Source organism: Myotis nattereri, assembly GCF_964212035.1.
Source record: "Myotis nattereri genome assembly, chromosome: 5".
Taxonomy (NCBI): Eukaryota; Metazoa; Chordata; class Mammalia; order Chiroptera; family Vespertilionidae; genus Myotis; species Myotis nattereri.
The window spans coordinates 98,305,759-98,332,948 of NC_138080.1; positions in this window are offsets into that span (position 1 = coordinate 98,305,759).

The following is a 27,190-nucleotide window of genomic DNA, read 5'->3' on the forward strand; positions in this document are numbered from 1 at the left end:
AATCAGTCCAGCTTACACGGGTGGGGGAGGCATGTTTCATTTCTCATTCTGAGTAATTCCCTATTGCAAACAATGCATCTTCTGTGAGAATCTTCTTGCTGAAATTCCAAAAATGTTTCCAAATCCCCAAATATTTCTAAATTATTGTATGACTTGAAAAAAATGCAAACAGTAAAACTTCTCTGTGATATCAAGTATCATTTTATTAAATTAATGCAGGTTTTTTTTATCACCACAAAGTAATTAATACATTGATTATGGAGAAACACCAAGAAAGATACCATAGAACTATGAGATCAGTCTTAGCATTAAAGAAATTACGTGCCCTGAAGTGTGTCCTTAATTATTTAGAAGACCAAGTAATTATCTACATGGAATTTATCAATAATTAATACGCCTACCTTAATGCACTTTAACTAAACTCCCTTTTTACATAATGAATCATCCACACTCAATACCATTAAAGTTTAAAGTTTTAAGAAACTTAGATGTGATATCAACAGTGAGAGCTTCCAGGCTTGGATCTTTTTCCCAGGTCCTGTCATCTAGTCCTATGTCTCTGAATACCAATTATGTGATGCTGTTGACTCAAAAGTTTATTTCTCTAACTTGGTCCTCTCCAGTGTTCTCTGTAGCCATTCACTCAACTTCTAGTCTGAGTCTTCCACTTGAGTATACATCTAATGAATATTTAAACTTAATACTTCCAAAAGTCAAATATTCCAACTTGTAAAATTCACTCCTCTACTAATTGTTTACATTGGAGTAAAAAAGAGCTACCGTCTACTCTATGGCACAGATTTAAAAATCTACAAGTTGTCCCAGATTCCTTGCTTACCCTCATCCTCTCCACACAAGTCCTGTTTGGTCTAGCTGTAAAATATAATTCTATCCATCCGCACTGCTACCACGCGAGGCCAAGCCACTATCATTTCCTGCCCAGCAAACTGCAGTAGTCTGTGAAATACATCACAGTTTTATCCTTGCCCCTTCCCATTCCACCTTCCAAATAGCAGCCAGAGTAATCTTTTGAAATAATAAATCACTTCATGCCACTCTGCTGAACCCAGACTCCTCTCATCCCAGTCTCATCTTCACATCCATGGACCTGTCAGAGATCTGTCACAGCTGACAAACAAAATCTTATTGCTAAATCTTAAAGTTTCAGTGACACATTAGGTTTATGAAAATAAAGGGCAAAACAAGATAAATAAAAATATTAAAGGATGTAGAATACATACATATAGGAATCAACTAGATCATATACCTTTGACATAGATTGCATTTATGTCACTTAATAATACAACAGTAATTGTAATACACTTCTATATATGTACTTTTAAATAAGCTCAATTAACCAAGGGAATTCATCAACACTCATTCCAAACAACCATGTTTAATGATATTCTTAAGAATTAAAAGTCTGAATCTTGTCATTAATTTTTAAAGCAGTGTATATAACAAACTCTAGGCACTGATTAAGCTATCTAATTGTGTATGCATTCGTCTACCAAAAACTCGTTGTAATTCAGCAGCATCATTAACTCTAATGGTCACTGCTGAAAATGAGGGTGTTGTTATTATCATGGCCATGAGCATTAGCACATTAAAGAAACTTTCCCACTCCATCCCCAGGTTTGCTTTTGTTTTGACAAAAGAGAAAAGTATTTAACACGATCTGATAATGATGTATAGCAGCAGCACTTGAAAAAGCAAAGACAATCTCTTTATTCTCCAGTAGAGGAATACATGAATTAATTCCATACTGTAGGAAATAATGAGGCTATGAAGAAATATTTTCAGTATATGAATATAAAATTTTCCAAGTTGCATCATTAGGTAAAAAAGGAAATCAGGTGATAATTCTATCTTAAAAGATGAACAAAAATCATTCTATAATATGTGCACAAGCCATTTTTTAATAATATAAAAAGCATGAAAAAATGCTCCCCAAAAATCTAAGTAACAAAATAAACTGATTAATGGAGTAGATCCTGAGACGTGGAAGCATGGAAAAGAGTGTGGAGTCTCAGAGGGAAGGTGGGGAAGGGTGGGTGGGTAGGAAGTAATCAACCAAAGACCTTGTATGCATACCCTACTTATGCATAACCCATGGACGCAGATAATAGGCTGCTGAAGGCCTGGGGGCGGGGGGTAGAGGAGTGGGAGGGGCAGGAGCAGGCTAGAGGGGGCCAATGGGGGGAAAAAGAGACATACATAATACTTACAACAATAAAGAATTATATATTTAAAAAAAAGTTTCCCAAACTGTGAACACCAGTTACCTGAGACTGGATGGCAAAGGCATAGATCAATTTTCCCTTGCATTTTACTTTTATACATTTTACTTTTATAATTGTTATAAAATCTAAAAAGAAATATTATCTCTCAAAATCACTTGGAAATTCAAAAGTCCCAGAAAAAAAGACCTCCCCTGAAAGTAAAATATCTATATAGCATTATTCACCAAATTAATAAAGTTAGTTCAGGAATCATTGATATGTTCTCTAATTCTTGCAATAACGCTACAAGATAAGCACCATTATTTTCATTTTACAGGTGAGGAAATTAAAGTACAGAGAGGTTAGGTATTATTCCCAAAGCCACATAGTTACCAAGTAGCAGAAGCTAATTTAACTGCAAGTCTGGCTCTAAAGCTTAGACTTTGACTATAAAATATTACTTTTAATATTTATAGCCTGTTTAATACATTTACAGAGCATTCCAACACTGAAAATATTACAAAAGACTAAATATAATACAGCAGGCTCTCTACATTTAAGGAAAGGTGAAGGGATTAGCCAAAGAACATAAATGCATAACCCATAGGCACAGATAACAATGTTGTGATAGCCAGAAGGAAGGGGAGGTGGAGGGGACATCTGTAATAGTGTCAACAATAAAAATAGATTAAAAAAATAAGGAAATATTCTATCTTGAGAGAGATGACAGAAGCAAATGAAGAGTGGCATAGTATTCAATAACCAAGGAATAATGGATGGAGCCACATCTATTTCATTAATTTCTGCTTATCTCCATGGCTTTCATTCATTGGGTGCTTAACAAGCATCTATAAAATGAATGGTCTTTTGTTATGTAATATAAATGTATTAAAAGGTCTCATGATAATCTAATGTGTTCTGCACAAAGCATATGCAGAGACTGTGCCAATTCAATGTGGACCAAACACAAACCATGAAGCATTTCTCTTCACTTAGAGCAGCGAATGACCCTTTCACAGGGGTCGCCTAAGACCATCGGAAAACACATATTATAATTACATATTGTTTTTGTGATTAATCACTATTCTTTAATTATGTTCAATCTGTAACAATGAAAATACATCCTGCATATCAGATATTTACATTACGATTCATAACAGTAGCACAATTACAGTTATGAAGTAGCAACGAAAATAATTTTATGGTTGGGGGTCACAACAACATGAGGAACTGTATTAAATGTCATGGCATTAGGAAGGTTGAGAACCACTGACTTAGAGCATTAATACTACTCCAAGCACACAACCTCATGCGACCTCTTTTGACATGGGAAAGCACGTATGAGCTGGCAGACTGGCGAGTAAGCATTATCCATGGTCCTGAAACAAGAGACCTCTGGATAAAGCTCACTGGCATTTTTGGATGTTTCTCATCTCAGATTCCCACAAGCCATATGTCAACTGAACAGAACTAAGATGCACATAGTTAAAATGCCCATTATTACCCAAAGCAATATACAGATTTAATACAATCCCCATCAAAATCCCAATGACATTTTAAAAAGAAATAGAACAAAAAATCATCAGATTTGTAGGGAACCACACACACACACACAAAGCCCAACTAGCCAAAGTAATCTTCAAGGGGGGAAAACAAAGCCAGAGGTATGACTTCAAATTATACCACAGAGCAATGATAACCAAAACAGCATAGTATTGGCAGAAAGACACAGAGACCAATGGAAAAGAATTGAGAACCTAGAAGTTTACCCACATATGTATAGGCAAATAATTTTGACAAAGGGGCCAAAAATATACAGTGGAAAAAAGAAAGACTCTTCAATAAATGGTGCTGGGAGAATTGGAAAGCCATATGCAAAAGAATAAAACTAGATTTTAGTTTGTCCCCTTATACAAAAATTAATTCAAAATGGATAAAAGACCTAAGTATAAGATCTGAAACAATAAATTACATTGAAAAAAACATACATACTAAACTTATGGACCTTGGTCATAGAGAACAAGACAAGTTATAAAAAGAGCTGAAGAGGTTGTGGAGGAACCCTCATTCACTGCTAGTGGGAATCTAAATTGATACAGCCACTATGGAAAACAGTATACAGCAGTGATGGCGAACCTTCTGAGCTCGGCGTGTCAGCATTTTGAAAAACCCTAACTTAACTCTGGTGCCATGTCACATACAGAAATTTTTTGATATCTACAACCTTAGTAAGACAAAGACTTATATTTTTGGTATTTATTTTATACTTTTAAATGCCATTTAACAAAGAAAAATCAACCAAAAAAATGAGTTCGCATGTCACCTCTGACACGTGTGTCATAGGTTCGCCATCACTGGTATAGAAGTTCCTCAAAAATTGAACTGTAGACTCTAAACCTGCATGGTTTTGCAAATCAACATCACAATAAATTCAATAAATAAAATAAATACAATACAATAAATAAAATAAAATTAAATTAATTAAATTAAATAAATAAATAAAATGCTTAGGAAAAAATTAAGAATAGAGTTACCATATGACCCAGCAATTCATCTTCTGGGTATCTTCCTGAATAATTTAAACATTTATTTGTGAAGACATATGCAACCCTGTGTTCATTCCCAGTGGCCAAGATGGAAACAACCAAAGTGCCCTTTGGTAGATGATTGTATAAAGAAAATGTGGTACATATATACAATACTATTCAGCCATAAGAAAAAATGAAATACTGTCATTTGCAACAACCTGCATAGACCCTGAGGATTATCACGCTAAGTGAAATGAGTCAATCAGAAAAAGCTAAGCACCATATGATTTCACCCAGATATAATTCTGAAACTCATAGACACAGATAACAGTATGGTAGTTACCAGAGGGAAGGGGGTGGAAGTAGTAAAAGGTAAAGGGGGCCAAATATATGGTGATAGAAGATTATTTGACTTTGGATGGTGGGCACACAATGCAATACAGATCATGTATCATAGAAATGGACACTTGAAACCTATAAAATGTTATAAACCACCCTGGCCAGTTTAGCTCCGTGGTTAGAGCGTAATCCCACAGACTGAAGGATCATGGGTTCAATTCCCAGTACAGAACACTGCCTGTGTTGTAGGTTCCCTAGCCCTGGAAGGGGCTCATGCGGAAGGCAACCAATCAATGTGTCTCTCTCATGTCAATGTTTCTCTCTCTCTTCCCCTCCCCCTCCTCTCCCTTTTTCATTCTCTCAAGAAATCAATGAAAAATAAAAAAGAATGTTATAAACCAGTGTCACTACAATAAATTTAATTTAAAAAAATAAATTAAATAAATAACTAAATATAAGGTATTAGGCCTGGAAATACACTCAAGTGAAAAAGATAAATCCACATGCCTTCCAAAGGGTCTCTTATTCTACTTGAAGCAACTATGCCTGTTTTCCAAACAGTAAGAATTGGTATGAGGAGCACACTCACAGGTCAGGTCACTTTCTATAAGGCCTCTTGAGGCTCTCATGGCAGAATCTATGTGGTTTATAGTTGCATGGTCCTAAGAATATTATTTTAAAACATTTTGGATTCTCAAGCAAGTGGCTCTGCTGAGACTGCATCTAGTTGACTATCTAGAACAGGCACTCAGGAAGAAAACATAAAATCAGCAACAGCTTTTAACAGCAGGCATAATCTTATGCCTCTCATTTGGTTATTTTATGCGTCAAAAAGTCTGTTTGTATATACATATATTCAGATTTAACACAAGTCAAATGCCTCTTTCATTATCTGCTATTAGGATAATCACTACTTAAAGAACTTTAAACCTATTGTATTTAAAGATAGTTCCCCAACCTATGAATTATATAATACATAATTTGCTCATGTAAAATTGGGAGAGACTCATTCATTTATTCACTCAATAACTTATTCAAATGAGTGTTTAAAAACTCATCATGTATCAAGCAATGTGCCAGGCACTCAATTTTTAAAATATTCCAATGCTGAGCAATTATTTTATAATTATTCAAAGTATCCACTGAAGAAACTATAAAAATAATTTTGATAACTGCATAACAGTCTGAAGAATCCATGTTTATAAAATATTTCAGTATCTTAGCCAATATCTATTAAATACTAGTGCTAATGTTTCATCGGTTGAATGTACTGCTAAATGTTTTTACTTTTCAAAATAATATATAAATTCTGAAAAATGTAAAAGGTCATTAGCTACAATGAAATCCTTAAGACCTACTATGAAATCAGTACTCAATGGGATAGTAATTAACTTCAGAAACATACATTTCAGTTGATTACTCGTGAGCAAGACATAAATGTTACAAGACCACTGCTGCTAGAGAGATGTCTTGCTTTAGAAATAATGAGGAAAGGGATAACTGGGCTTTTTTCTTTGCTTTTCTAAAAAAAAAAAAAAAAAAAAAAAAAAAAAGGCTATACATATACTTTACTTACAATTTTACTGAAAAATAAAAGCAGGACTCTCAAATAATTAGAACCTCCTTGTCTTAGAAATTTTATGACCATAAATTTTTCTTAAGCAATAATTAAGACCTTGCACAAAGAGTTACTCACAGAAATGTGCTTGAAACACTGTTTATAATAGCTAACTAACTGGGGAATATATAGTGGAAAATATATTCAACTATAGTGCACATATCTGAGTCTCTTTATGTGAATTATGTTTAATATATAACATATAATATGTACAATAGTATATTATATTGTTTTCATTAATTGCAACTGAGTCTAATAATATATACCAAGATGCAATATATATATATGTATGTATGTATGTATGTATGTGTATATATATATGTGTGTGTGTGTGTGTGTATATATATATATATACATATATATATCCTATAGAATAAAAGCCTAATATGCAAATCGACTGGTAGAACAACCAGCTGCTATGACATGCACTGACCACCAGGGGTCAGATGCTCAATGCAGGAGCTGCCCCTAGCCTTCAGGCCCAGGCCAGCCAAAGCGGGTGCCAGCGGGTGGGGGCTCCCCGATTGCTCCACTGGTTGCCCCACAGATCAGCCCTGATCACCGGCCAGGCCTAGGGACCCTACCTGTGCACGAATTTCATGCACCAGTGTGTGTGTGTATGTGTGTGTGTGTGTGTGTGTGTGTGTGTGTTTGTATCTGAGATCATTGGTGGTAGATTTCTTTCATTTTTGCTTTTCTGAATGTTCAGAATTTTATAACTTTCTATAGCATGTCCTTACTGTTTTTATAAAAAGAAAAATATTATTTGACTCAAATTTTTAAAAATTCAAAAACGTGCTGCTGAGGTTTTGTCACTTTTAAGCATACCGTATATACTTTATCAATTAGTCCCCCCCCAATTTGTGAGCCTTATGAAATATAAATTTTAAAGCTCTTCCTAGTACCTACAATAAATTCTGTACTATGGAATTCTTTCTATTTACTGGTTTAAATACGTAAGCTAATGTTTTCAACCATTTAATGTTCATCTCCATTCAAGCAACACATAATGTCTTTTTTATAGTATTCAAAAGCTTAGCAAATAAATTCTAAAAACAAATCAGTAATCTGAATTAGTAATACAAAGCTAATTTTCCACTTTGATGTCAAAGGTTGGCAGACACTCTGTCTCACTGTACACTGTCAAGAAGCCACAGAGGAAAAAGGAAAATTACTGCTCTTTTCTATAAAACCACTGTAATATCAGGACCGAAAGGCCGTGTACCACTTCAAATCCTCTGTGCCTCACACCTTAGTCTAGCCATGGATGCAACCATGACCCCTCACCTCCAGACTGGACTGGCACCCTCTCATTTCCTGCCCAGGCTTCTCTGATGCCTTAGGCTAGGATGCCTGCAGGAACATGCTCCTCACCAACAGAATCAAAATCAGAATTGATAGGGAACTCAACCCCTCTTGACTACCATGTGATAATCCAGACTGAGTTCATCGCATGATAATCTCAAAAGTATTACACTCACTGACTGCTAACTTGTTTGTCATTTGGCTTTTCCATCATCTGCTGAAAACTCCATGAAGAAAGGGCTCATGCCTGCTTTATTTACCACTATATATCCTGCCCTAATGGATGCCTGGCATGCTATGCATGTAATAGATTGTGTTGGGGTCTCCATACCATTCTCAGTTTCCATGATTTCACTAGAGGAACTCAGAGAGTTTAGAAAAGTTGTTATACTCATGGCTATGGTTTATTACAGCAAAAGGATAGAGATTAATATCAGCAAAGGAAGGGCACATACAGCAGAGCCCAAAAGAGAGCAGACACAACCTTCCAGTTGTCCCTTCTTAGTGGAGCCATACATACAGCACTTAATTCTCCTAGCAAGGATGTGTGACCACAGTCATTTAATATTGTCAATGAAGGAAGCTCACCTGAGCCTACTGCCCAGGGTTTTTATTGGGGGTCAATCACAAAGTCATGAAACACCCATGTAACTGACATTGGCTATTTAGTAAGTATCCAGCCCCTTGAGTGGTATAACTGAAACAGCATTTTTCAAGTCCTAACCCCATAAATCACACATTCAGCAGAAACCATCTGCTGTGACCCAAAGCCCAGGTATATAAAGACACTCTTATCAGGCAAGATATTTCAAGGGTTCTCTCTCAGGAGCTTGTCAGGAGCTGGTCTTTTCTTTGAACCTGCAAGGTTTGAGCATCCCTAGTCTGATGAACATAGATGTTTGCTGACTACTGAATGAATGAAATGTGAAAAATGTTATGAAAGGAGAAGAGGAGAGTTCTTTAAGGGTAAATAGCAAGGGATTTCACTTTATTTGGGGATTAGGGAATGTCTCTCTCTAGATACAAATTTAAACTGTAGTCTGGGAGATAAATGGAAGTTACCCAATTTTAAAATGGACAATATGAAGAGAAAATAAAAAGGAAGGTGACAGTGTCGGAGATAGCTTACAGAACAAAGTAAATCAGCAGGATGTGAAAAAACCTGGAGACCCATTTATCATTTTCAAATTACCGCCCGTTCTCTGTAAAGAACACACATTGATGTTTATAGAGAAGAGAAATTCTCTGCATAAATTTATTTTAGATGCATCATTTAAATTCTATGCCAAGAACAAACAACCCCTTCCTCTGGCCTATATAGTTTAGACCCCAATCTTTCCTTAGTCTTCCCTGGCAGTTCATAAATTTAAAAAAATATTTACTGAGATTTACTATGTACATCATTCAGGGTGTTCTCAATACAGCAGTAAACTTCAGTCCTTACCCTTAATAAGGCATTTTGTCTAAAATAAATCAGCACAGCCTGGCAGGCATGGCTCAGCAGTTTAGCGTAGACCTATGAACCTCGAGGTCATGGTTCGATTCTCAGTCAGGGCACATGCCCAGGTTGCAGGCTTGATCCCCAGTGTGGGGTGTGCAGGAGGCAGCCGATCAATGATTCTCTTTCATCATTGATGTTTCTGTCTCTCTGTCCCTCTCCCTTCCTCTCTGAAATTAATAAAAATATATTTTAAAATGGTAATAGTAATAATAATAATAAAATGAATCAGCACAGTTTTACAAATTGTGAGAGTGTAAAATAAAGAGGAAAAAAAACTATAAATGGGGATAATAGGTACAACCAAATTTATATCATTTAGATTGGGGTGGCAAAGATGTCCTCTCCAAGAAACAAAATGGGAACTAAAAGGCACAAAGGAGTGAGCCAGATAAAGCAGTCCTGGAAAAGATCTCTGGCCCCTGGGAAGACTCAGAGTGGGAAATAAGCTGGTATGCCAGGAGGAGAAAGGAGGCCACTACTTCTGGGGGACAGTGGTCCAGGATACAGAGGAAGCGGAAAGGAAGGGCCAAATGATGGAAGTCCTTCTGGGCTATGACAAGAATGTGCCTTTAATTTTAAATGCAAGGCCACAGTAGAGGGCGAGAACTGTTCACAGCCTGTTAGGGAAGAGCTCCTAATAGCTTCTGGCTGTGGCCAGCTGTGAGCCCCACTGCTGCCTTGCCTGGACATGGCTGTTTCAAATACTCCAACACATATGCATACCCTGACTTTGTGCTTTCAGAGAGAGAGCAGTTTAAACAATGCTACACAATCAGGACTAGTTTGGGGGAAGGGAGAGGTCCTGAGTTTACATGCCATTCTTTGAGGCAGAGCTCCTGGACCAATGTCAGATCTCCTACCCTTCTCACGGCACATTTCCCAACGACTAGCCATGCATCAACTGGTATACTGAGTGACCTCAATTTAGGCCAGAAAAAAATATTTAATGGTCTCTCAATCTATGTATTGAGAAATTTAAAACCCGAAAAAGAATATACCCTGTTCCTAAGTAGCTTGGAACATAGTAGGGAAGATAATACATAGACATTATCTCAAGTTCAAGCCCAGAATACAACAGAAATCACAGGATCAAACAGACAATACGATTCAGAGGAGACAAGAATGGAATGAAATCAGACATTACTTCTCGAACAAAATGTTTTAGCTACAACCCAACTATCTAATAGCCTCAAAAAAAGGTTAAAGGTAGCCACTTATCCACAGATTCACTTTCCGTGGTTTCGTTCACTCATGGTCAACCAAGATCTGAAAATATTAAATGGAAAATTCCAGAAATAAGCAATTCTTAAGTTTTAAAATTATGTGTTGTTCTGAGTACTGTGAGGAAGTCTCATGCATCTCTCTCCGTCCCACTTGGGATGTAAATCATCCCTTTGTGCAGCATTTCCACATTGTACACTCCTCATTAGTCACTTAGTGGCCATCTCATTTAACAGATCAACGGCTGTGGTATCTCAGTGCTTGTGTTCAAGTCACCCTTACTTTACTTCACACTGGGGCCAAAGTACAAGAGTAGTGATGCTGGCAATTTCAATATGCTAAGGAGAAGCTATAAAGTGCTTCCTTTATGAAAGGTGAGCACAGTACAATGTTTTGAGAGAGAGGGAGACCACATTCACATAAGTCTTATTACAGAATATTGTTATAATTTTTATTTTATTATTCGTTGTTGCGGTTTATCTCTTCTTGTGCCTCATTTATAAATTAAACTTTATCATATGTATGTATGTGTAGGAAAACCATAGCATATATAGGGCTCGGTATTATCCAAAGTTTCAGGCATCCACTTGGAGTCTTCAACGTATCCCCCATGGAGGAACTACTGTATTGGGAACATTGGCAAAAACTCTAAAAATACAGATGGAGAGTTAGATGGGTTCCTTGATTTTAGCTTCTGCTAGAACAGACCAAGTTCCTGCTTCCCTCTACATAGGCTGAGAACAATGTGAAAGTCCCCCTTGTTGTCATGGGACAACATAAGCCCAATATATAAGCACAATATCTTTTGACATTAAAGCAGTCTGAGCTATCGCTTTCCAGCAAAGCCAGGCAAGAAAAATAAAATTTTATCAAAAAAAACTTAAATCGTAAAATGCCCAAACTGATGGAAATGTCTTATGTTTGCAAAACTTTCAACTATGATTTGAAGAAGCCCAAAGCAAAAAGCATCATGAACCTCACTGTGAGAGGGGGGACAAGCTTTCTGAAAGTTGTCTGAATGAAAAAGCAATGAAGGGTTGGGATCAGGGGGTGCACACTGCCCACAGGTAGGTCTCTGGTGCTACTTAGATTGTGCTGTTAAATTTACCCTAAACAAAACAGGAGCCAAGGCTTGAGCTTCTTATTCTCAAAAACCAAAGCCTTTCAGAATGGCATTGTGACAGGTTAAATCCATCATGCTCTATTTAAAGGAATAATAAGAGTGGTACCTAACAGAGGTAATAGTTTGGCAACACTGAAGACATGTTAAAAATTCAATTCCTCTCATTTTTATTTGCTGCAGGAGGAGTGTCCTTCCCTCTCCCGGACTTCTTTGTTCTGCATCCTCCTACATGCTCACCTTCCTTCAATGTTGGTAAAACAGAGTAGAGGAATAGATACTTTCATAGAATAGTAACACACATCTATTCATACATTTAGCAAATATTTCCTGGACGCTTACTAAGAGCTGATAAGTCCATAATAAGCTAACACAGTTCTGCCCACATGGCATATGTATTTCTATGAGTCTTACATGCTAGATCTTTCATCAAAATTATTTTGTGAAAAACTCTTTATTATTCAAAGAAAGGTTTGTTTGTCTTTAAATTTTACCCTCAGGAATAACAAGAACCTAAATTGCCTTCCCCCCAAACCCCAGGAAAAAACCCTGGAAGTACCTCTCCAGTATGAAACTGAGACCCCATCCCCACCCCAGGGAGATGAAAAAGAAAAATGTCCAAAGGATTAGAAAAAAAGGGATACCTATCAGACAAAGAAGGGAAATTTTCCTGTCTATCCAAGAAGAAATGACAAATTATTTACTAGAAAAACTGAAGAACTGAGATGTACCATTTTATTTTGGCAAATGGATTGTGTTCACAGCCTCACGCACACATTATAAAAATAACTGCAGGTCTTACATTTGAAGAGTTCTTTTTTTTCCCCCTTTTCTCTGACTCTTTCATGGAGGAAGGTCTTTACTAGGGCAGAGTAAAGAGGTGTTTTATTTTACAAGGGAAATTTTGTTTTATATGTAAATACTCCAATCTGAAAGAACCTAAATCCTTCTTACCCGATTGGTGTGGCTCAGTGGTTGAGTGTCAACCTCTGAACCAGGTGGTCACTGTTCCATTCCTGGTCAGGGCACAAGCCCAGGTTGCAGGCTCGATCCCCAGTGGAGGGCATGCAGGAGGCAATTGATAAATGATTCTTTCTCATCACTGATGTTGAATCATAAAAATATAATTTTAAAAAGTAGTAAAAAAATTAAAAAAAAACATTTGGCAACCTAGAAAAAAAATGATAAATTCCTAGAATATACAACCTACTATGACTAAATCGTGAAGAAATAGAAAATATGAATAGCAAATAATGAGTAAGGAGATAGGACTACAAGAAAAGAAAACTACGGGCCAATATCCCTGATGAATATAGATGCAAAAAAATAGCTTAGCTTTGGCTGGGTAGCTCAGTTGGTTAGAGCATCATCCAGATAGGCTAAGGTTGTGGGTATGATCGCCAGTCAGGACAATACAAGAATCAATCCATGAATGCATAAATAAGTAGAACAACAAATTGATATCTCTCTCCCCTCACTCCTCTCTCCTTTTCTCTAAAATAAGTAAATAAAAAAAAATAGGGAGAAACCAAGATGGCGGCATAGGTTAACGCCGGAGATTGCTGCCTCGAACAACCACTTCAAAAAACAACTAAAAGATGGAACGGACATCAACCAGAACCACAGGAAGGCTGGCTGAGTGAAAATTCTACAACTAGGAGGAAAGAGAATATCATACCCAGACTCAGAGGAGGCACAGTGCTGAAGTGAAATACTAAGGTGCGGAGTGCACGCAGAGCGGGCTGGAGGTGGAGGGCGCGGTTGTTGTTTTCAATCGGGAGGGAGTTTCAGACTCTGAGCTCCAGATCCGGGCGAGTCTCTAAGGACCCAGACTCAAATGGGAGAAGCGGGACTGTCTGCCTTCGGTTGGAACTCGAAGGCAGCTTTCCCTCCAAGGTTTGCAGCAGTTGCTGGGACTCTGTGGGGCAGAGCCCCGAGGGACAGAACTGAGAGCAGCCATAACTGCTCACTCCGGCCCGCCCTGTAGATCCCCGGGGACCCGCCCCGCCCAAGCCCTGCACAGAGCCATTTGGCGAATAGCCTCAGGAAAACGCTAGATTAGCACCGCCCTAGAGATCCAGCACAGAAGCTCTCAAACTGCAGACACAGCGGACTCTCATAGCCAGTTAGCCTGGAGGTCAAATCACCCCCGGTTTTGCCGACAACAATCAAGGCTTAACTACAACAAGACTGCGCACAAAGACCACTAGGGGGTGCACCAAGAAAGCATAAAAAATGCGGAGACAAAGAAACAGGACAAAACTGTCAATGGAGGATATTGAGTTCAGAACCACACTTTTAAGGTCTCTTAAGAACTGTCTAGAAGCCGCCGATAAATGTAGTGAGATCCTCAAGAAATCTAATGAGACCCTCGATGTTATGATAAAGAACCAACTAGAAATTAAGCATACACGGACTGAAATAACAAATACTATACAGACTCCCAACAGCAGACCAGAAGAGCGCAAGAATCAAGGCAAAGATTTGAAATGCGAAGAAGCAAAAAACACCCAACCTGAAAAGCAAAATGAAAAAAGAATCCGAAAATATGAAGATAGTGTAAGGAGCCTCTGGGACAGCTTCAAGCGTACCAACATCAGAATTATAGGGGTGCCAGAAGATGAGAGAGAGCAAGATATTGAAAACCTATTTGAAGAAATAATGACAGAAAACTTCCCCTACCTGGTGAAAGAAATAGACTTACAAGTCCAGGAAGCACAGAGAACCCCAAACAAAAGGAATCCAAAGAGGACCACACCAAGACACATCATAATTAAAATGCCAAGAGCAAAAGACAAAGAGAAAATCCTAAAAGCAGCAAGAGAAAGAAACTCAGTTACCTACAAGGGAATACCCATACGACTGTCAGCTGATTTCTCAACAGAAACTTTGCAGGCCAGAAGGGAATGGCAAGAAATATTCAAAGTGATGAATACCAAGAACCTACAACCAAGATTACTTTATCCAGCAAAGCTATCATTCAGAACTGAAGGTCAGATAAAGAGCTTCACAGATAAGGAAAAGCTAAAGGAGTTCATCACCACCAAACCAGTATTATATGAAATGCTGAAAGGTATCCTTTAAGAAGAGGAAGAAGAAGAAAAAGGTAAAGATACAAATTATGAACAACAAACATGCATCTATCAACAAGTGAATCTAAGAATCAAGTGAATAAATAATCTGGTGATCATAATAGAATCAGGGACATAGAAAGGGAATGGACTGACTATTCTTGGGGGGGAAAGGGTTGTGGGAGATGCGGGAAGAGACTGAACAAAAATCGTGCACCTATGGATGAGGACAGTGGGTGGGGAGTGAGGGTGGAGGGTGGGTCGGGAACTGGGAGGAGGGGAGTGATGGGGGGAAAAAAGAGGAACAAATGTAATAATCTGAACAATAAAGATTTAATTAAAATAAATAAATAAATAAATAAATGCCAAAAATAAATAAATTAATTAATTAATTAATTAAATAAAATGAACCAGACAACAGATAGGCAAATGCAGCATGATTTCAGTTGTATGTGAAATCTGAAGAAGCCAAACTCATAGAAACACAAAGTAGAATGGTAGTTGCCAGGGCCTGGGGTTTGGAGAGAATGGGAGATGTTGACCAAAGTATATAAACTTCCAGTTCTGAGATGAATAATTTCTGGGGATCTCATACACAGTATAGTAATTACATTTAATAATATGGTATTATACACTTGAAATTTGCTAAGAGAATAGATCTAAATGTTCCCACCACAAAAAATCAATGGTAATTGTGTGATGTGATGGAGATGTTAACTAACCCTATTGTGTTAATCATTTTTTGCAATATATAAGTGTATTAAATCATCACATCCTATACCTTAATTTTACACCTTATATGTCAATTACATCTCAATAAAGCTAGGGGAAGAAACATTCCTAGCACATATCTGTTGCTCCATAAATATTTCTTGAATAAGGGAAAAGACAGAGTCAAGATATTAGTGTGCAAACAACTATGGTCTGCATTATTTACATTACAAATAAGGAAACTAAAGCTTAAGAGGTTGAGTGATTTTCCTAATCTATACTAAATAATAGACAAATATGTAAATTGACCATCCCTCTGTGATGCACACAGCCAATCAGGAGTGAGTATGCAAATTAACCCAACAAAGATGGCGGGCCTATGGACAACACATGTGTGCTGGCACTGAGTGCCGAGGTCCTGGGGACGCCTGCTGCGTAGCCTGGGTGACGTGGTGGGCATTCCTGGGACCCTGCCTGCTCCGAGCCTGTGGCCAGCATGCACATGCACCGGTGCCCAGCGGCCAGGGTCCCGGGGATGCCAGTGGAGTGTCTGGTCCTGTCAGCCCGGCCTGGAGAAGCTGGAGTTCCTAGTCCTTCTGGTTTCTGCAGCCCCTGGACCAGAAGTGGAAACCAAGAGCATGGGGAGCACAAGGAATTCTGGGAATCATCATTCTGGTGGCAGCCCCTGGACCAGAAGCAGAAGCCCAGAGCATGGGGAGCACCAGTAATGCAGGGAATTGTAGTTCTGGTGGCAGACGCATTGTGGGATCTCCTAGACCAGCAGTTTTCAACCTGTGGGTCATGACCCCTTTGGGGTCGAACGACCCTTTCAAGGGGTTGCCTTAAGACCATCAGAAAACAGATATATAATTACATATTGTTTTGTGATTAATCACTATGCTTTAATTATGTTCAATTTATAACAATGAAATTGGGGGTCACCACAACATGAGGAACTGTATTAAAGGGTTGCGGCATTTGGAAGGATGAGAACCACTGTCCTAGACACTAGAGCAAAGTGAGCCTGGAGCAAATTACTGTTGCAGGTGGGGGATGGAGGGAAAACAAAGGTGACAGACATAAGTAAAGTCAGAGTGTCGAGGAAAAATTAAAAGGAAGATACCCTGCAACTTCTAGGAAATCTCCACCAATGGAGCAAAGAGAAAAAAAAAAAGACCTCTGACCTCTATTATTCTGTGAGCACCAAACCAAACTGGGTTGGGGTCTCAGACAATTCGCTCATATGATTGCAAAGACAGACAGAAACTCTCGGATTGGAGAGGGCTCCCCTGAGGGCTCCCAGATTGGAGAGGGTGCAGGTTGGGCTGAGAGACCCACCCCCCTGCACGAATTTCATGCACTGGGCCCCTAGTGTCATATATTTAGTAAGTAGATGATGGAGCCAGGAATCAAGCCCACATTTTCTGACTCAGAGCCTCTATACACTCAAAAATACTATGTAATAATATGTCTGCAAAAATTTACTTCATCATGCTCCCCATATCATGCTTCTTTCTTCCATAGCAATATCATTTGGAGACAGTATTTCAGAAGAAATGAAATATTCCTAAACTATACCAACACTTATTTTCAAGTAGCAGTGAGGTCATTCTTTCTAAAACATTCTCACTTTTTGTTTGATGAAAAGACACTAAAATAGTATTTCTTTACCAACAGATAAATTGAAAATAATATAAAGTACCCATAGTGTCACACTAAATCATTCCCCCTTCCTTTCGTAAAACAAATGGGTTATCAATTTTGCCACACAAGTCTTATACCACTTGGCCCCATGGTATTAAATTAACCTTTACCTGACATTTCTAGATAATCATTTTGAGAGCCATCCAATAAATCATTTAATAAAATGAAAATTGAATAGCTTTTCAGAAAGAGCATGTGCATGTTTTAAGTACTTCTAAGTGGAGGCAATTACACTCAACAACAAACGTGGCTCTTTGTATCACTAAATCCAAAGGAGTGGATTTGCCATCCACAAAGGCAGCCAGGGACCATCCAGCCACCAACCAGAACAGGCTTCTTAATGACATCCTCAAACAAGGACAGCCATGCCTGTGTGTGTGTGTGTGTGTGCGCGTGGGGGGGGGGGGGGGCGGCGGTTCTTCACTGCCCTCTTCTCCATCTGTGGTCACTAAATTTTTGCAATTGATTAGAAAAGCATATTGTTTTTGAAAGGATATGGCATTTCTGTGTGGTATAAACTCTGGCTCTAAAACAACTCCTTACTGTTTAACTTAAGAGATCACTCATTACTTGGAGAAAGAAGTTGGCATCTATTTTATAGTATGGGAATGGGTAGAAAGTCACATTGAGGATAATTTTGGTTCTCCAAAAGGTCAGCTGAATGCCTGTTATGCCAATATAAAGAAGTGGGTGTCAGTTGTTACTTGACACCTTTGGGCCTTTGCAAATCTGCTTCAATCCTTGATATTCCAAGTTGGTTTCTCAGAATGAATGGATTAATATGCCTTATTAGGCTGGAGCCGTTAGAGAGGAGTCACACCCCTGAAATACTAGCCTGTGAGATCCGAAGTTAAGAAATTAGAGGAACGGTCCAGAATAACTTCAACAATGGTCCAATGGTAAGACAAAAAAATAAAATAGAATTACTTTGAAAACTGCCTCATCACAAGTTTTTATGAGCTCACAAGCTGTTATGAGATTGTAGAGGTAGATTTAATAGGAAAAAAATTGCCATTAGTGGCTATTTCCTCTGAAATATTTCCTGTATTGAGTTCTCACATGAAAAAAAGTTGCCATTTTACTTCAGATGGAACCTTTGAACATCCACACACCAAATGTCTTCTGTGATTTTAAAAATGATAACAATTGGCTTGAGAAAGTACTGCAATAAATGTATCTACTAGTACTTAAAAGCACACAATAGTGATCACTTAGAAGTTCCCCTTTTACAACAATGAAATCAGGACACATTACTCAAAAAGACTGGCCTTTTGTTTGCATTCTGTAAAAATAAGGATATTTTGCATTTCTGGGAAGTGTATACATATAAATCTGTGGTTATCAATTAGGGTCAATTTTGCCTCCTCCCTGGGGACATCTGGCAATGCCTGGAGACATTTTTGAAGGTCACAATTGGGTGCTGCATTGGTATCTACTGGCTTGAGGCCAGAGATGCTGTGAAACATCCTACAAGGAAGAGGACAGCCTCCCAAAACAAAGAATTATCTGTCCCAAATGTCAGTAGGAAGTCAAGAAACCCTCATAGAGACCAAAAAGCATCATCTTAAATTTACAGGACATAAAACAGACATCATTATGAATTCCAAAAATACATTTGAAAACGGGCAAAAACTTAGAAATCTTCCCACTTTTCAGACACCCAATTAACTTTTTTATCTGGGAAACATATTCATGAGGGTCGGTGAAGAGAAACTCTTGTCATTCTTTTCCATATAATCCCAAATCTATGATGACACTCTGGAGGAATCCAAGGTGGGCTTTGAGAATTTTATCTATGCAGTCATGCGCCACTTGACAACAGGGATACATTCTGATAAATACTTAGGCAATCTCATCCTTCTGTTCACATCATAGAGTGTATTTACACAAACCTAGATGGTAAAGCCTACCTACTAAACACCTAGGCTATATGGTGCAGCATATTGCTCCTCGGCTATAAGACTGTATAGAATTTTACTGTACTAAATATTGTAACAAAATGATACATATAAATTTGGTTACACCAGCATTACAGCAAACACCTGAGTAACGTATTGCACTAGATGTTATAACACAGCTTCAATGTCACTAAGCAAAAGGAATTTTTCAGATCCATTATCTTATGGGACACCATCGTACATGTGGTCCTTCATTGATTAAAATGTTGTTGTGCAGAGAATGATTGTATTTGAACTGACAAAGAACATTACTATATAGTGTATTATGGGGAATTTTCTGTACTTGGCAGTTTAGCAAGAGACTGAACAACCAAACCGTATCTCAATGAAAGTCAGTGTTATTATGTAATAGCTAGAAGCAGCTTTGGGTGTCCTAAAATAGGTTGTTCTATGGTTCGTAATTTAGTATTAAGAGTGTGAAATCTGGTCAGACAGACCACGATTCAAGTCCAAGCTCCATTTTAACAAGCTGTTCTATTATGGAATTCAGATTCACATGCCTCCCCTAAAAATAGTGATTTTACTTATCTCAGGTCGTTATTGGGAAAGTTAAATTAAATGGTGCATATAAAAATATTTAGGACATTAACAGCTTATACTCAATGAATGTACATAATAATGACATTGCTCAAGTTAACCTAGGAAAGTGTCACAAGATGAAACGATTGAGAGAAGAAAATCCTGGGAATTTTCTATGTTTAAAGTGTCTCCTGGAAATTGTGACTATCAGTAAGACATCAATTTAAACCATTAACATACAGAAAGACAGGGGGAAAGCTTATGTATTACCTCCCATTGACTCTAAATCAGGCAATTTTGTTAATGTTGATATTAAGGAAAAACTTTGTCACAAAGAATAGAGTCATGGATATATAGATTTCCGCAGTGTTATTACTGCAGCAGTCCCTCCTTATAGGTGGTTTCACTTTCCATGGTTTCAGTTACCCAAAATCAACCACGGTTCGAGAATATTAAATGAACAATTTAAGAAATAAGAACGTCATGAATTTTAAATGCATGCTCTCTGAGTAGCATGATTAAATCTCATGCTGTCCCACACTATCCCACCCAGGATGCAAATAATCCCTTTTTTCCAGCGTTAGCCCCACTATGTACACTATGCCCCACCTTCAGTCACTTTGTAGCTGTCTCGATTATCAGATCAACTGTTGCAGTATCGTACAGCTTGCCTTCAAGTAACCGTATTTTATTTAATAATGTCTCATTTTTCTCGCTTCATCTCAGCATGTAGGAATTTTATCATATCACATCATCAAGAAGGATGAGTACAATACAATAAGATATTCTGAGAGAAAACGACATTCCCATAACTTTTATTGCAGTATATTGTTATAATTGTTCTATTTTATTATTACTGTTATCAATATCTTACTGTGCCTAATGTACTAAATTTTATTATGAGTATGTATATATAGGAAAATGGTATATAGAGGGTTCAGTACTATCTTAAAGCCAGTTTCACACTTTGTCCAGTTATGCACCAATGGCCCAATCAATACACACACAGGATTTATTGTTCCAAGTGAGTAGCTAAACCTAAAACCTTCAAATGATTTATACTTTCCAATGCTCAGTCTGTTACATGTATCATGATATCGATACTAGAGATTACCTTTGCCTTGTTTTTCCTCCTAGAAACTAATGAAAGTAGAAAAGCACCCCCGTGATAGAGTTTGCCCAATACATTTTTTGTGCTGTAATAATCCCCTGTAAATAAATAAAAATTCACATGCTTTAAAAAGCATTGCTTTAGTGATATCTTAGAAAGCTTGAAATTCTCCATAGGTTCCCATAAAAAAGCAACAAGAACAACAAGGGTAAGAAAATAATGGGATGAAACTGAAACTAACAAAGGGCCTGTAGGTAATAAATAACGTTAACTCTAATTTACTAAATGAGCTCAAAATATCAACATTTAAATTCACTCATTTTCTGGAACCAGAATATAAAGTACTAGAGGCCTGATGCATGAAATTCATGCATGGGAGGGGGCCTCAGCCCAATCTGCACCTTCTCCAATCCGGGACCCCTTGGGGGATGTCTGACAGCTGGTCTAGGCCCTCAGGATCGGGCCTACACCGGCAGTCGAACATCCCTCTCACAATCCGGGATCGCTGGCTCCTAACTGCTCACTTGCCTGTCTGCCTGATCACCCCTATTGGCCCCCCTGCCAGCCTGATCACCCCTAACTGCCTCTGCTTACTGGCCTGGTCTCCCCCAACTGCCCCACCCTGCCAACCTGGTCGCCCCCAACTGCCCCCCCTGCCGGCTTGGTCACCCCTCACACCCCCCCCCCACCCACCCAACGCAGCCTGCTGCTCAATCATTTGTTCGTTCCTCACTGCCCCCACTGCCGGCCTGGTTGCCCCACTCAGCCTGTGGGGTCATCTGTTCGTTCGTCCGTTCGGTTGTGATGGCCCCTGGCTCTTTATATATAGAGATAAGTAATTTACCTCATAAACTTCTAATCTCTATCCAAATATCTCCAAGAGACTTTAATATTATCTCACTCTGTCAGAATATACTATACTAAATTACTTTATATAGCTGTTTAAATATCATAGCAAGTTTTAGTTAACCGTTGGGATATTATACCATATGCAGAATAATTTTGTTTTATTTATATGACTAATGAGGATATGTGTTATTTTATCCATTGCTCATCTCTTTCTTTTGGAACCTTTCTCTCTCCTACTCCATGTAACTTGGGGAACTGAAATTGAGAATCATTAAGATGGCATAAGCATAGAGCTTCGTGGAGATTACCTTTACCTCCACATGGAGAGAGTATGCCTGAGAATGTAGCCAATAGAGAAGAAATGGGACCCCAAGGATAAAGAGATGCAGGCATTTCAGTTCCTGATCATTCCTAGCAAGGATTTAGCCTTTATCCTAAGAGTAATGGGAAACTATGAAGATGATGAAGAAAATTAATCAGGAGACAAGCATAGACTTATTTACACACGGATGAGATCACTTTAACCACACAGTATGGAGCATAGTTTAGTAGGGGAATAAAGTGTGTGAAATCCATTTCAGAGGCTATTTTTGACTGTTAGGCAAGAAATCAAGGCCTCTCTTCATATATGTCTTCCCTAATCAATACCAAATCTCAAAAAGTTTATCCACAGCCACTATGTACATTATTACTAGATTATATTTTTCCTTCATCACACTTATCACAGCTATAGATGTATAATTTTTGTGCTATATATTTTTTGTTAATGCCTGCCCCCCCCCCCCCCCCGACTAGACTTGGCCATGAGTGAGAGATTACATCAGTTTGTTTGCTTCTTTTAATCCCAGTACATAGAAGAGGCTTAGTACAAAACTGAGGCCCAATAAATATTTGTTGAATAAATGAATAGATGACCAAATGAATAAGAATTGACACCAACTTTCACTGACTTAGAAACATGGTTTCAATAAAAATGCTATCTCTGGCCATATAATAAATTTTAAAAAGATGAAAATAAATATATGGCTGCACATTCATTTATATCAATAACTGCTTGTTCCACAAGCAGTCTTTATTTCCCTATGGTTGTCAAAGTAGACTGTTTTTTATCTTTCTTTTGCTCAACATTATAAGGACATTCCAACAAACATAAAATTAGAAGTTGTTGGAATCTGGGAGAATGAAAATGAGTTAGATCATGTATTGGGGCAGATAGTACGTTAAAAAATTGCCTACAAACCAAGTTTGTGTCAGGGCAATATCCTAAAGCAAGCTTGCATAGCATCTAATTAATAATCTGATAGAGTTTCCTACAATTTCATTCATCCTCAAGTAAATCAGCTTAAAATTTTTTAAAGGATTTCTTTAAAGATAACTACAGCTCTAATTGAATCTTTTAGCCCCTTATCACCATCAGGAAAAACAAAAATGTACTGTCCACAGTGAAGCTCCAATGAAGAATGACAAAACTGCGAAGGTCTAAACACAATCTCAGCTCTTCTCTCTGCTGCATGACCACAGACCCATAAGTCTGTTGCTGGATTCATAACAAACCTCTCCCACTGGCTTAGTGAGATAAGGCACATTCTAATTGCTTAATTTCAGGTTCTGAAATCGCACTGAGGACAAACCAGCACAGAATTAAATCATGTTTTGACTTACTAATCTGTCAAGCAATACTGAGTCATATTTTAGAGACTATATTTTGCTTGCACTATTTAGATTTTCCATTATATAACATTAATAAATAATTGTAAGTATTTTGCATAATTTGAAAATCTGTTTGAATTTCAAGAAAATATTTCATCCCTTTATTAGGAAATATATTTCTACCTTGTCTTTTTAAAATAAATTTGATTCCACGTAAATATGATGTGATAATTTCTTGTCACATTTCTTCCTCAGATAACGTTTTAGTCTACAAAATATCAAAGCATGTTGCAACATTAGCTAACAAATGTGACGTACATATTTTAAATGCATCATAGGAAAAGAATATGAGGCCAAAATTGCTAAATGAATTATTTTTATGTGCCCTACCTAGGTTCAAGATGAGTTGGTTTCTAAAATTGGAATAATTTCCATTTATTTTCAATGGTTAACATGACTGTTATTTACTATAATAGAAAAATAATACATCTTAGCTTTTTTGTTTAGTTATTACTTAGCTACTTTCTTATGAAGCTCTAAATTCAGTTAGCAAATGTCCCTTTGAGCTCTGAATGGAAATTATTTTGGCTGAATTACTTAAGTCAGGAAGACAAATAAGTATTTAAATGGATGCATCCTATAGAGTAAATGTCCTGGGAAATTATTTTCTTTTCATTAATTCCCTTTACCAGAAGAGATAGCTAAGCAAATCTTATTTGTATGAAACTAATGATGTTGTATATATTGTGTTATGGCTCAGTTTAGACCACAAATATGTCACACTAAAATAACATTCCTGTATGAAGAGTAAAAAGTAACAGTTACCTGATAGTTTAGTAAAGTCTTCAAAACAATATAAAGAGTTTGGGAACAGATGTTAAAATTCTCTGAAGAAAACATAATACCCTGAAACCTCACCACATTCTGTTCTTGATGTCCATGTTCTGTGGTCACTTGATACAGAAAGTTAATTAGTTTAACTAATATATTTAAGTACTTTAAGAACTCAATTCATCCTTTAAAGTAGAAGTCAATTATTTCCTATTTTCATCAAGACTAAAAAAAAACATTGTTTATTTAATAAATATAAGTGCTTTTTCTATTTTCTGCACTGTTGACGACTATACAAAATAACAGTAAACACATATATCTCTGATGTTCTCCATGACTTGCAAAAGGGATTTCATTCAACTCACCTTATAACACAGTGAGGTAGCTCCCTGGCAAACAGACCCAAGGGAGTTTACTACTTGCCCAAGTTCATAGAGACAATGACAGAGCTGGGACTTGAATCTGTGATTTCTGACAAGTCCAGTATGTTTTTCTATAAGTGTTATCTAATATGATTTCTGACCTAGGGAATATGTAATTAATTTTAAATGAAATGCAAAAATATATGTAAAAAGTTAAGTTGCCATATTAAAGAGGCAAAAAAATGGTCTACATTAAATTGGTGACCTATACAAAATAATGCCTACTATAAATAAATAGGAAAAATCATTTTTTTCTGTTTATGGCTTTTCCTTTGTGAGTCAAAGTATATTCCACCCAAGATCAAATACACTGCCTTATATTTTTCTGTTGGTTTTATAATTTTATTTTTGCATTTAAATCTTTAATTCACATAGAGTTCATAAGATGAAGAGAAAATCATATAATACAATTTTTTAAAGGAAGATTTTCCCATAGACCAAGGATAATTATGTGCCCTGAACTAAGGAGAATAATGATCTCAATGCTGAGTATCTAAGGGATTAAAAACTAAAATAAAGCCATATTTTTTCAATAAAAACATTAATATTGAATCATAACAAGTAGTCTATATTTACATTAGAGGGATTAAACTGTACCCCAGGTAATCATAAATTAGTGTTAAAAAGATTCATAGTGATTACTTAGTAGTCTATCTTTGTTCTGAAAAAGGGCACTGAAAGTCAAAGAATTTAATTAGTTAATACAATACAATAAGATATTAACGGAGCTGACACCAGGACCCTGTTATTCCAGTACCCAAATAAGTGATTGTGTCCCTCTTCCACTTTATTGATTTATCAGCTATTTTCAGCATTTACTATTTGCAAGACATGTCTTAGGACAAATGGAGAGGACAGAAAGCCTGGTCCCCATGGCCAAGGTTCTTAAAATATATAGATTACGATAATAGGTACACAAAAGCTACAACACAAGAAATCATATAAGGGCCAAACAAGTGGTTGTATGGAGATTTTTAGTTCAAAAGAGGAAAAAAAGAGCCATAGTTAATATTTCTTGCCAGGCACTTTCCTAAATGCTTTACATATCTTCTTTCATACAATCCTTACAATGCAACTCTTTAAAAGAGTTATTATTAAAGCACTTACAGATGAGGACATGCTGAGTGCAGTTGAGTAATGTGCATAAGATAGAATAGCTGCCATGTTCAAAACCAGGCAGTGACTTCAGTTATTATACCCTACTGCTCCTCCACAATAGTAGGAAGGATGACACAATTTTGGAGAGACCATGAGATGTGTACTAGGATATAAAAGTATGTACAGTATTTGCACTATGAGAAAGTAAAGGAATAGCATAGTTGGAGAGATGATATTGCAGATATAGCAGAAAAACATGATATTTTGCAGAGATGGCAAATTTCATGAGTTTACTAGAGCATTACTAGAAAATTAAGAAGAAAAGTTATGACGGAGCCAAAAAGCCAAAGTTTGAGTACCAAGCTTAACTACTGGACTTTACATTGTAGGTAGTGGGAGATATTCAAGCTTTCTGAGCATAGCCGCAAAAGACTCAAAACAGGCTTTTACTAACATTAATCTGGCAGGAGCATGGAATTTTAAAAAAGAAAAACTGCAAACGACCCACGAAGGCATTGAAATATTTTGAAATCCAGGACAGCAGCCTACACTTGAAATAATAACCAGCCAGATTTGTTTAAGGAGTCCTCATCACCACGAACAACACACCAGATTTGTTTCTTACCAGCTATGAAAAAAATACCCTCACTTTCAATGTTTGTTTTACTCATGGGTACCATTTTCAATTATAATTATGTTCAATAATATTTTGAAGAATTGAAATGTTGACAGCCCAAGTGCCCATCAGATGAATAGATTAAAAAAAAAAAGCCATGGTACATTTACACCATGAAATACTATGCAGCTATAAAAAAAAGGGGGCGGGGGCGGAATCTCTTACCCTTTGATACAGCATGGAACGACTTGGAGACTATTATGCTAAGGGAAAAAAGCCAGTCAGAGAAAGACAAGTATCACATGATCTCACTTATATGTGGAATCTGATGAACAAAATAGATCCAGAGACATAGAAGCATGAAACAGCTGGACAAATCTTAGAGGGAAGGCCAGGGTAGGGGTAAGAAAGGGGTGGGAAGAGATTAAATAAAGAACTTATATGCATATATGCATAACCCATGAGCAAAGACAACAGTGTGGTGAGGAACGGCAGGGTTGGGGTGGAGGTCAATGGGAGAAAAGGCGGGGGGGACATCTGTAGTATTTTCAACAACAAAGAAAAATTTTAAAAAAATTTTTAATGTTTATTCTTAATTACCCCAACATTTTTGCTTTTATTATAGTATAAGAGTATTGAGGATTCACCCTAGTTACCAAAAGAGTCCCTAAGTAAAAGAGATTAATTGGGATAACTACCTAAAATCTGACCTAAATTAATATGTTCCAAATGCTTCCTATTTATTTAGTATTTGTTTATTTTAGAGAGGAAGGGAGGGGGAGAGGTAGAAACATTA